Source organism: Rhinatrema bivittatum, chromosome 14 (assembly GCF_901001135.1).
Source record: "Rhinatrema bivittatum chromosome 14, aRhiBiv1.1, whole genome shotgun sequence".
Classification (NCBI taxonomy): Eukaryota; Metazoa; Chordata; class Amphibia; order Gymnophiona; family Rhinatrematidae; genus Rhinatrema; species Rhinatrema bivittatum.
This window is the reverse complement of record NC_042628.1, coordinates 53,768,668-53,777,426: the sequence shown is the minus strand read 5'-3', so window position 1 is coordinate 53,777,426 and position 8,759 is coordinate 53,768,668. Positions and strand designations below refer to the sequence as shown.

General features: G+C 44.7%; 1 protein-coding gene across 1 annotated transcript in view; it reads left to right on the top strand.

Moving 5' to 3' along the window:
• The first annotated feature begins 915 nt into the window (after nucleotides 1-915).
• RABAC1 (Rab acceptor 1) overlaps nucleotides 916-8,759 on the top strand; it is a 78,605-nt gene continuing 70,761 nt past the window's right edge. Inside the window, exon 1 of the mRNA XM_029577122.1 lies at nucleotides 916-1,066. The gene's annotated coding sequence lies outside the window, so the exon portion shown is untranslated. The remainder of the gene's footprint in view (nucleotides 1,067-8,759) is intronic.

The following is an 8,759-nucleotide window of genomic DNA, read 5'->3' as shown; positions in this document are numbered from 1 at the left end:
TCACCCATGACCTGAGCCTTGAAAGATATCCTCCCCCCCCCCCCTCCCCTCCCCCCAAAGAGATCAAGAACCTACACCCCAGGGCATAAGCCCTGGGATTTTTATGGCCCCATCAGAATTCAGTCCTTACTCTGAACTGGGGTTATATACCATTAAAATTATACTTCTGGTGGAATTCTGTGCAAAAATATTAAGATTCTGCATCCTGTTTCTCAAAAAAAAAAAATAAAATCAGTCTTTCAGTATTAATTTACAGTGCAATACAGAAAAAATTACTGATACAGAATTTTTATTTTTTTAAGCAAAGTTCCTCCAGAAGTAACGTAAAAGTGCATAAGGCTCGATTTCTCAGCTCCTTCTCTCAACCACCCTCCCTCAAGAATAAACTCCTAACTCTCTCTCCTGCTCCCTCCCTGGTTCAAACCCCCTCCTCCCACCCGCCAGCTCTATTTTCTTGCCTCCCCACCATTTTGCCTCTCTCTCCCAGTTTAATCCTCCCTCCCCATTTTAACTTCAAAGGTTCCTCCTTCACGTCCTGTTCTCTCCCTCCCCCTCCAAGTTCAACGCTCCCCAATTCTCTCTCTTTCTCATCTGGATGACAATCTGCCATCAGATTTATTTTAGGCCTTGCAACATTACTATGTTAACAACTTTGACACTGTTCTTCCTAACCTAATGCAGTGTCCTCTTCTCCTTCCTTTCCTCAAGTTCTGAACTTATTTCGGGCAGCCTTTTTTGCCCTCGCCTAAGATTCATTATTGGTGCACTGCCGATATTTTTTAACTATAGTTCCCAGGATCCCATCGACTTCAAAAACGTCACGCTCCTGGATGTGCCCCGGGCGTCTATGGGGATTGAAGTCTTTCTACCTCTTCCGCCCTTTGTTGTAGCTCATAATTGCAATCCGGCAGTCCCGTTACTCGTCCCTGGCACGTGATGCGGACGTTGTTACGGAAGTGGAAAGGAGGTGAGTTTTGGTGCCGAACCGGATTGTTGCTGTTACACATCACTTCCGTTGGGTTGGAGTAGGAATAATTGAGAGACTGGAGACTTGTCGAAGAAGAAGGTAAAGGATTTGTAATCGTATTAAAAATAATGAAGGGGATTTGGAGATAAGGGAAAGAGTGGAGGAACTTCATTATTCCTATTTCATGCCCTCACTTTACAGTTATCGCTCTTGTTTCTGTCTTATATCCTTACTTTAAGGTTTTCTCCCATTGTTCTTGGTCAAAGCCCTCACTTTAAAGCATTGTTCCTATCTCATAGCTCTGCTTTAAGGATCTTCTTCCATTCCCGCTTAACACCCTCACTTTAAGGCTCTTCCCATGGGTCCCATCTCGCTTCTCAAGTTTAAGACTCATTCTTTCTGTGCCTGGCCAACATTTTCATTTTAAGACTATTTTAAAGATCTTAGTGAGATATCAGCCGCCTCATCGCGCTCTCAATAATGTGCTACGTTGTTATTTAACCAATAACATCTGACCTATTTTTCAAGCCTTGTATCCAATTCTCTGACTTTAGAAAGGTGGGGAGTGGGTTGTTGATATCCAACGATAGTTTTGGATTAGATTTAAAGATTATTCCTTGTTTTATTACACGGCTTTATAAAAATTAGTGGCAAATTATATGTGATAAAGACGAGAGGACAGTAAACTTCAGAAAACTGTCGTATATTATCAGTAATTAAAGAAAAAGGTAGAATGCACAACATTACATTATCCTAAGCATTGAGAAATAGGCGTTTATGTTATAATGTGGAACCGTCATACAGTTCCCACACATTCACATCAAAAAATGTTCTGCTTTGCCCATCATCTTCCTGCGATGCCCCATATTCAGTTTCTGTGATCTACCCCTTAGGTCAGAGATAGGCAATGCTCATACTCAAATGCCACAGTCAGGTCTGGTTTTCAAGATATCTACAATGAATATGCATCAGATAGATTTGTAGATGATGGAATGTTGTGGTGTTTTTATTTATGTTCAGAAATGCTTTCATATATGTGAATCTTGTGAGCCTTCCAGAACGTGGGATGGTGTGGCATAAAAATATTTTAAAGAAATAAATAAACAGTGCATACAAATAACTTTATCCATATTTATTACGGTTATCCTGAAAACCAGACCTGTTTGAAGCACTTGAGGACCAGAGTTGTCTACCCCTGCTCTAGGTTGTGGCAGCCTGCAAAACAATTATAGTTTACTTGGCTGCCACAAGTAACTGCTCTGTGAATTTTTCCCATGTTGTAAAATGTCATTTTGTCATTCTGCCAGACCAGTCCAGACAGGTTATACACCCTCACCAGCAGATGGAGGCAGAGAACACAAGCCTTTCCTGATGTCATGCATCTCTATATAGCCTGGGATAGCAGGAATGGTTGCCAGTAGTTCTCTGCCTCCAGCAGATGATGAAGAGGATCTGGGATAGAAGGAAAAATAAGGGCCTTAAGATAATGGCCTGACAGGGTTGATCTTTCTAAGGTACCCAGACCCGAGACAAAAAGAGAGCTTGATGGATAACTGCCAGCAGTGGCTTCTCGTTCATTAAAAAAAAAAAAAAAATAATAATAATAATAATCCAGTTCCTATCTGGGCTTGTTTGCAGCAGGGCAGTATAAATTTGGTCCTTCCAAAAAAAAAAGAGAGAGAGAGAAGTTTGTTCCTGCAGCATTTGCTGTGCAGTGAGAGAGAATGATTTCTTTGGAGCGTGTCCCTCTCTTCAGAAAATATGGCAGAAAGGGGAAGGAAGCATTTTCTCTGTGGGAGCCATTGCAGGCTCCTTATATTGGAACTGTGATGGCCCAGAGCAAGGGGAGCTGCAGGAGGCAATCAAGGTAAGGACCTCCACGGAGTTTGCAGGAGGGAAGGAGTTGCCAGAGTGGCAAGAGACCCATGGGGAACTGGTTGCAGCATTGGGAAGCTGGGTAAGTGGAGATGGAGCAGCAGCCGGATGACAGAGGATTCTGAGGTAGACCCAGATCCACTGAAGGCAGGGCCGTTGGGCAGAGCAGTAGTTTTCAATGGAATTCGTGCTCACAATACATCAGGCCTCTTATGAAATGAGAAAGAGAAAGTCACCAGAGGGACCCCTGCTCCCCTAAGGCTTGAGGGGAAAAAAAACGGTTTGCAGCTCATCCTCTTCCGTGGACTGCTTCCTGATATCCTATGATGCTGTGCCGGATGTGGACTCGATCAGAGGTAATATAACCCCAGTTCCCCATGGGCCTCTTGCCACTCTGGCACAGCATCATAGGAGACCAGGAATTGAAAACTGGAATACCATCAACTCCGAAACTCTAGACTTGGTATCCCCAATGAAAACCATAACTTTACATAAACAAAAACCCAAGTCTCCTTGGTATAGTGATAAACTACTTAAACTAAAAACACTGCTACAAAAGCAAGAACGTTTATGGCGAAAACAGAAAAACACTCATACCAAAAGCAATTATCACTGTATCTTAAGAATATACAGGCGAGAGGTTAATTTTGAGAAAAAAACATATTATGCTAACAAAATTAGCCAACAATAACCCAGCTACATTGTTTAATATAGTAAAATCTTTGACATCACCAGATTCTCAAACAACTTCTGACATCGATAATAATACTTGTAATCAAATAACTTTAGATTGAAAGTATAATGCTATCAACATCTCCCAAGAATTAAAAAACCTACCCTATCCCAACTATAACGATCAAGAACCTGTCAATCACTGGTCCTCTTTTGATATCATTTCTGTGGAAACAATTCAAAAAATTATCAACAAACAAAAACTATCTAATTCCCTGCTGAACCCTTGCCCTGGACAGCTGTTTAAGAGCTTAGGAGAAACTTACCCTGAACCTATTTGTGCAATAATAAATCAATCATTAGAAACTGGTACTTTTCCAAATTGTTTAAAGCAGTCTTCAATTACACCCATCCAAAAGAGAAAATCAATAGCTTTTACAGATTTTTCTAATTTGAGACCAATTGCTATTAACTTCTTTATCCTAAACTTTAGAATCTATTGTTCTTCACCAATTAAAAGAATACTTATCAGATCATAATATAATACATCCACATCAACATGGTTTCAGAAAGGGCCACTCAACTGAAACCCTACTACTTTCATCTTTCAACACATATATTAGGGGCTTTGACTCAAACACTGATTTTTTACTAGTGTTATTTGACATCTCTGCAGTGTTTGATACACTAGACCATAAAATCCTGATTTCAAGACTCCAATCTATTGGCCTAGAAGACACTGTTTTAAATTGGTTCAACAGTTACTCCCCCCCCCCCAGTCCCTCCCATATGTACAATCACTACCTTTTTATATTTGTAAAATATAATTCTTATACCTTGTTTTACATAACTAAGTTAATCTTTCATATGTTATCGAACGTTATCAAATGTTCTTCTTTTGTTCTTTAAATGCTTTCAAATGTTCACTTATTCGTTCCATGTAACGGTTGTGCCTTTCCTCTGGCCTTCCACTTGTTCCTTGTAAACCGGTACGATGTGCAAATGGCTATTGGTATATAAAAATCGTTAAATAAATAAATCTTACAAACCGCTGCTATCAAATCAATATCGGAACCAGCTGCTCTCAAATTCACACACAAGCCACAGGAGTTCCTCAAGGATCTTCCCTGTCACCAATACTATTCAATATATATCTACTTCCTCTTTACCAGATATTAACCGCTTTAAATGTCCAATTTAAAATATTTGCGGACGACATACAGATTTTCATTCCATACAAATCCTCCTGGGCAGATACCCTCTCTCTAACACAAATTTACTTCAAAACCATTGATCAATGGCTTGCACATAGTAGACTTAAACTTAATGAGAGGTCTAGAACGGGTAGATGTGAATCGGTTATTTACTCTTTCGGATAGTAGAAAGACTAGGGGGCACTCCATGAAGTTAGCATGGGGCACATTTAAAACTAATCGGAGAAAGTTCTTTTTTACTCAACGCACAATTAAACTCTGGAATTTGTTGCCAGAGGATGTGGTTAGTGCAGTTAGTATAGCTGTGTTTAAAAAAGGATTGGATAAGTTCTTGGAGGAGAAGTCCATTACCTGCTATTAAGTTCACTTAGAGAATAGCCACTGCCATTAGCAATGGTAACATGGAATAGACTTAGGGGTGGATTTTAAAAGGCCCACGCACGCCGGCACACCTATTTTGCATAGGCCGCCGGCACGCGTAAAGCCCCGGGACGCGCGTAAGCCCCGGGGCTTTCGAAAAGGGGAGGGAGGGAGCGTGTCCGGGGCATTCCCGAAACGATGCGGCATTTCGGGGGTGTGCCCCGGCATTTCGGGGACGGGCCCGGGGGTGTGGCGCTGGCCCGGGGGCGTCGTCGAGGCCTCCGGACCAGCCCCCGGGACCGGAGGATGGAGCGGGGCTGCCGGCGACGCGCGCAAAGTTACGCCTGCGTAACTTTGCCGACCAAAGGTAAGGGGGGGTTTAGATAGGGCCGGGGGGGGGTGGGTTAGGTAGGTGGGGGGAGGGCAAAGAAAAGTTCCCTCCGAGGCCGCTCCGAAATCGGAGCGGCCTCGGAGGGAACATGCAGCTCGCGCTGGGCTCGGCGCGCGCAGGTTGCATAAATGTGCACCCCCTTGCGCGCGCCGACCCTGGATTTTATAAGATACGCGCGGCTACGCGCGTATCTTATAAAATCCAGCGTACTTTTGTTCGCACCTGGTGCGCGAACAAAAGTACGCGCTCGCGTATTTTTTAAAAATCTGCCCCTCAGTTTTTGGGTACTTGCCATGTTCTTATGGCATGGATTGGCCACTGTTGGAAACAGGATTCTGGGCTTGATGGACCCTTGGTCTGACCCAGTATGGCATTTTCTTATGTTCTTAATGCCAAAAAAACCTGAAATAGTGTTCCTAAGTGTAATCGACAATCCTACTAACAGCCCACATTCGTACACTCATATGGGACATGAGAAGATTCGCATAACAAAAGTGGCTCTGAACTTAGGAGTCATGGTAGATACTAATCTATCACTAACTCATGATATCTCCAATCTTGTTAAAAATTCATTTTTTAAACTTCACACGTTGAAACGATTAAAACCACTGCTATTTTCATCAGATTTCCAAACAGTACTCCAGTCCCTGATTTTTTCTGGTCTGGACTACTGTAATGGTTTATATCTTGGTCTTCCAGAATCTACTGTTAAACCCTTGTCGCTAATTCAAAATGCTGCAGCAAGGGTACTTACCGGTTCACCATTGAAGCATCATATTACACCCATCTTATTCAGTTTACATTGGTTGCCTATAAAATACAGAATCAAATACAAAATTCTAACTCTTTTACATGCACTCATAAATAATCAAGATACAATTTGGTTTTGCACCTCTTTGAGGCTTTACAAACCTGCTAGAAACCTTAGATCCATTAGCAAGAATCTCCTAGAAGTCCCAACAGTACGAGTCACCAGATTAAACGTCACAAGAGAGAGGGCGTTTTCCATAGCGGGCCCATATTATGGAATTCCCTCCCAAACGTCCTAAGGCAAATCTCGGACGTAAAAGAATTAAAAAAATCTCTAAAAACCCATTTGTTCAAAGAAGCATTCGCAGCTATGAGCCAATAACTCAATTTACAGTTCAACATCTGAAATTACTCTAGATATCTCTTATTTAGGTCTTTTGTATTCTTAGATTTTTCTGGCTGGTTCTTGATTTTTGGTAATTTAAGTACAGGGAATATAGATTATATTATACAAGTTTAGGGAATAAAATATATAAACTGTATTTCTCTCCTACTGATTTTGTTATTTTATCTTTTTATTCTGTTTTATTTATTTTATTTTTATAGTATATTTATAATTTCTGTTTATTTTTTGAAATTATTATAAACCATTTTGGTCAATCCTGTATTGTTAAAGACTGTATAGAAATGGTTTAAATAAATTAAATAACCCTCCCCGCTTCCTCCTGCTGGATTCTGGGGAAAAAAAACAAAAAAAGAGAAGGGAGATACCACAGGTAAGTTACTGTGGCTCACCATATCAGCCCTGCAAGCAGGCAGGTACCCAGTGAGAGGAAGCAAGTCTGGGGTTTCCTAATTCAAGCTCTGGCCCCTATCGGGGAAGGCAGTGTATTGGTGTGCTAGTCAGCGTGTGCTGATTTTGGCAGGATTGGCACCCATTTACTACCTCTTTGAGCCAAAAAAAAAAGATAATTACATAAGGGCCAAGCATGCCAGGCTCTTTACCTCTCTCTTCCCTGTAATAGTCAAAGGGAGAAGTTCCTTTGGGGGCAGGGAGGCTTCAGATTTGCCCTCGGGCATGGCAGAGCCTGCCCAGCGCCAGCTCACTATGGAGTCATTGTAGCAGGTGACCTCGCAGGCATGTTGGAATTTCTCTCTGCTGCTGGAGCAATTGAAGGGAACGGCCTGTAGAGCCGTCTCTCTTTCTCCCTACATAAATTAGGCTTCCTAGAGGGGTTTTAAGACTAAATGAAGCTTGTGCTGCTGAAAACAACTGCAGCCTGTTTAAAAAAAGAAAAAAAAGTCTCTGGCTGGTTCTGCTTGGGCAGTAGCTTCTGCATTCCTCCTTGAGTGCTTCCCAGCCACTATTTGTGTTGCCCCATGGAAAAACCTCCGGTTCCCTGTACGTACCTGGATCAGTCCAGACCGTGGGTTATGTCCCCATTCCAGCAGATGGAGTCAGCCCAAAGCTTCGAGGGGGCGTCACCATAAGTACTACTACCCCCTCTGCAGGAGTTCAGTATCTTCTGACTCCAGCAGATGCGAGTAGTGGAATCTGGGCTTGCTCCCGATAAGTTGTACTTTAGTTTAAAAAAAAAAAGGGTTAATTGGTTAATTGGGGAGGCGTGGCTTCTCTGTTGTGCTGGCTCTCTGCCTTCCTTTTTCTTCGCTCTCAGCGCTGGTCTGTGTCTCTCCCGGGGTAAGTCGCTTTCCTGTTATTTTCTTGGCTGTACTTTTTCTTTTCAGCTAGGTTATCGCGACTGCCGGTGAGACCGGCCTCCTTCACTTGCTCCCGCGGCCATTTTGCCGGCTCCTCGTGGGCAGCAGGGAGAGCTATTTCGGCGGGCTGTGAGGCCAGGAAGGCCCCCCCGTGGCGCCGCTTGGGTTTCTTGTCTCGGCGGGTAGTGCGGGCCGTCCGGGCCCCCTCGCAGCGGCGCGCCGTCTCACGGCCCCCCCCCCCCCCCCCCCCCGAGGCTGCCGGGTGGTTTTTCACCGTCGGGGCTGTCTTTCTGCGCGCCTGCCATGCCGCGGCCGTCGCGTTGCTCGGCCTGCGGCGAGCCAGGATCGCGCATTTCTAGGGAGGGCATCTGTGCTAGGTGCCTCCCAGGGGGGGAAGGCACGTCCGGGCCCCGCACTTATTTTTCAGCATTCGCAGCCTTGCCCGGGCGGCGTGGGCCGGCCCCTCCCCCATTCCTGGCGGGAATGGCGGCCATTTTGCACGCGCTGCGCCCCGAAGGGGATCAGACGGTGCTGGAGGATGGGGAGACCTCTGAGGAACCTCCCCCGATCTTATTACCGGAGGCAGCTACGGAGGTGGACTCACAGGGACAGGGTTCCCCGGGGCCCCCACCCGCGGAGGTCACCCCGAGTAGGCCGGGCTTTTCTCCAGAGTTTATTCGGCTGATGCATACAGCGTACTTGCAGGAATTGGCGGCTCCCGCGGGGCCTCCACCACCCAAGCTGCCGCGGCCTGCGGCCCTCTCTCCGGTCCCTCCCCCGCCGGTGGGCGTAGGGGCCCCGCAGCTCCCCG